Below are 3,967 nucleotides of genomic sequence, written 5' to 3' on the forward strand. Positions count from 1 at the left end.
GTGCAAAGTTTCATGTCTCTACGACATACGGGGCATGAGATATGCCCATTCAAAGTTTGCAATTTCAATCGGTTGCTATAGCGCCCCCCTTTGGCCAATTGATGTAATATTGCTTCATTGGCATCCTCCCATGACCCTCTACCACTGTGCCAAATTTAACATGGATTGACCAAGTCAGTGAGGAGAAAAACGAGTTTTCGTCCTTGTATAGTAAGATAATCTCTCGTCACCATCCATGACCCTACGGGAGCACTAGGGCTGAGGTGAAGATCGTACGTCAAGATAAATACCTTTGCGTTCTCTTGCAAAGGTTTCTTGGGAGAACAAAAAAGTTTGTCCTCCCAAGAAATATTCAACTCGTCTCATTTATCGCCGCTTTGTCAGTGATTTCAGCATCAGATATGGACAACAAAAGCCACCTTTCGTGGTGGTATGATACGCTGCCAGCCGGGCGAGAGGAGTGGTAGATCAAACAAACCCTGGACTTTCAACCGGGAGCCTGGTGTAAACATTTAGAGCCAACCCATGATGTTTCTTTCTACACTTAACCACGTGATTTTGTTGTCTGAACCAAACCATGACCTTTCATTGACGTCCCAGTGTTAGTTGCAGCAACCACGAACATCAAGGATACCTAGCACATTCTATGCAGACGTGAACATCCACTCACAAAGCAGCAACATGTGATGACTTGGAATGAGAACGTGTTGCAGATACACAGAGGTGGACAGAGTACACAGCTTCACTACTTGAGTAGCAGTACAGATACTCCTCGTCAAATATTACTCCAAGACAAGTAAAAGTAGCTCAGTCAAAATATTACTTACGTAAAAGTACTTAAAAAAAGGAAAGTAGCTTTATTGTCATTCTGATGCGATTCTGCTACAGAAATGTTTATAGCTCAAAAATAAAAAAATAAAGGAATAAAGAAAACAAATTTCACGCCCCAACTGTATTTTTCTCACAAAAACCCAAATATCCTTTTCTTGTAGAATACGACACATCACCTAAAAAGTGTCTACTACTACTACGAATCATTCTTCGTATCAAAAACCTCGAACATGGGCTTGAGATACGGCCGCGGATGCTCGGGGCCGGGCGTCGGTTTCTTCTTCCGTTGCTGCTGAAGCCATCGACACCGCTATGGCATGATGTGGATGTGAACCGCCAAAGTTAAAATTCGTTTTAAGCATGACGTAGTACAGGTACGGCAGTACGGCTAAGACAAACCATACGCGGATCAGCAGAAACAGTTTATTTTCTTTGGTTTCAGAATTTAGCAAAAAAAAAACATAAGATCAAAAGTAGCGAGTAACGAGAGCATCGATAGAAATGTAGAGTAAAAAGTACAATAGTTGTAATAATAAAAAAATTACTTAAGTACAATACTCAAGCACTTTGTCACTGTCACAAGAATGTATGACAGGGAGGTCAAGTTTGAAAACTGGTGACGTTTGAACATCATAGTCGGCATCCTAGCGCACGTTTAGTGCAATGGAAATTCTTATTTGAATGTAAATTCAATAGTGCGTATTTGACCATTTCTTCTATGAAATTTTAGGGGAAGTTCAGCCTCCCTTGTTGTCTCAGAGCAGTCGCCCCTGGAATAGACGCACAAGGCTGTCAATTAACTCCAATGTAAACTCATCCGTGGCAATATACAACACTTAGAGCAATTGCTCCAACTATCCATTGACAAATTATTAACTCGGCTGCAGCACAATGAGATGCTTTGTGCATCAGTCCCATCGGAGCACCGACGGTGTGAGGACCCACTGTTTGGAAGTATTTTCCATACTATCAATCATAAACATTTCTCAACACAAAAACACAAAAGTGTCCTTGATAGCTCAACAAGTCAATGGTCAGTTTTGGATAGCAGAATGCTTTGGACTACCTATAATCCTCAGCCTCCATAGCAATAGAGACGAAGACAGTCCGCTTTGTAGCGAGAAATGTGCATTTTGTTTTTATAATCTTTGTTCAGTGAATGCGTTTGATCTTTGGCCTGTTCGTTATGACAAAGATTCTTTCAGATCTCGCCAGGAAAATTGTTTCTCTTGTTGCTGTCCCTGAAACCACATAGCTTTGCATGATGTCTTTGTGTTGTGTAGTTATCTGAGCTGTTATGTTTTCTTCCCCATGTCCCCATAGGGGCTCCATAGATACTGTAGTTTGGAAGCTCATACGAAGCAAATATACAAGTAATAATTTAAATGGAGTAGTTTGACTTCCTCCACTTGTAGGTGTCTCCACAGTTGTTTCGTTCCCCTGGACTGACTAAGGTTAGTGTCACATTTGATGCTGTTGGATGACCTGACTCTCGTTGGGAAATCACCCAAATGCTCATACATTCTGGCTGCAGCTGGCAGCTTTGCCAGCCTTTCCAGCTGCTTTGGCACAACACTAACCATCATTTGGAAGGGCTGCTCTCAATCTAGTTGGCTTGCGAAACAGCAGGAGGGGTTGGTGAACTCTGGAAATGGCTGGTTACTGTTTGGAAAGGTGAGCGTCCTGCCCTGCTTGTGGAGGGAGCGGCTTTATGTGTTTTTGTAAATCTGCCCGAGCTGGTTAGCCGGGACGTTTCATATCGTTTGTAATAAACAAACTGGAGTGAATGTAGACTCCCCTGAAACAGAATTTAGTTTCCTTGTCATACCAGGTTTCCAATGACGGAGTGGACTCAATCTTTGCCCTGGTGACCTTATCATTGTGTCTACCATCTTTTTGTGTGTTTGTTGCCATCACTTCTAAGCCTCGCTTCAAACAATGAATTGTTAACTCAAGTCACTTGTAGCTTATTTAAGTCCTGCACCCGCTAGTTTTTGTAAAGTGGGGAACAATCCCATTACACCACTTGGTAGCTTGGTTGAAGACCCAAACGGACAGCATACATGTTTTAACACTATAAAGTGGTAGCTGAAGTTGATTGAAGGAGCAGTAAACTGGATTTAGTGCCATCTAGTGGTGAGGATTGCAGATTACAACCAGCTGAAACTTCTCTTCTGGGGCAAGCATGAATCCCCTGTTGGTATTTCTTCAGTGTTCATTGTTGAGGAGGTTTTTATCGGGAGTCGAATTATCCGCAGGCCCTGGAGCCGCCGCGTCCCTCTTCGCTCTAACATTATACATACTGTATATATAATGTTTTATACACAATAATAGATGGATTAGCAACCGTTTTACTTCTGACAATAAATAGTTTCCATCCTAGACTTGTATGGCTTTTTAAATTGTTTTATTTAGGGTGTAAAAAAAAAGAAGAGAGAAGACGATACCGCGATATCATACCGTCAGCTCATCCCCCCAAAATAATACCGTGATATTGATTTTAGGCCATACCGCCCAGCCCTAGTCTAGATGGACTCGCTAACCCAGCACCTAATCCATTTTGCTCTAATGACTTAAGATTCAGACGTTCAGGAGGTATTTACCGGGAGCCAAATTATTCGCAGAGGGCTCTTCCTTTTCATTACTACAGAAATGTATTGCATTCATTTGACAAATAAAAAAAGCCCTGTTTTTCTGAGAATTTTTTTTCTGTTTTTCGGAGTAATTTATTTATTTTTCTGTTTTTTCTGAGTAATATTTTCTGTTTTTCGGGGTATTTTTTTCCTGAACGAGGAGACGAGATACTTCAAAATCTCACGAGAAGCTCCCACCTGGCCATGCAGGGGTCATTTGCAGGTGCCAGGTGGGAGCTTCTTGCGAGATTTTGAAGCATCTTTTTTCCTTGTTCAGGAAAAACAGAAAAAAATTACCACAAAAAAACAAAAAAAAAAATACCCCGAAAAACAGGGGAAAAAAATACCACAAAAAACCCCAGAAAAAATACCCCGAAAAACAGGGAAAAAATTACCATGAAAAACAGAAAAAAATTACCACGAAAAACAGAACAAAATACCACGAAAAACAGAAAAAAATTATCACAAAAAACAGAAAGAAATTACCACGAAAAACAGAAAAA

The 3,967-nt window shown here is 40.9% G+C and overlaps 1 protein-coding gene across 1 annotated transcript in view; it reads right to left on the reverse strand.

Annotated features, from left to right (window-relative positions):
• Positions 1–3,967, reverse strand: part of LOC126401616 (uncharacterized) — a 153,990-nt gene that overhangs the window by 13,213 nt on the left and 136,810 nt on the right. The gene's annotated exons all lie outside the window — the stretch shown is intronic.

Source organism: Epinephelus moara, chromosome 15 (assembly GCF_006386435.1).
Source record: "Epinephelus moara isolate mb chromosome 15, YSFRI_EMoa_1.0, whole genome shotgun sequence".
Lineage (NCBI taxonomy): Eukaryota > Metazoa > Chordata > Actinopteri > Perciformes > Serranidae > Epinephelus > Epinephelus moara.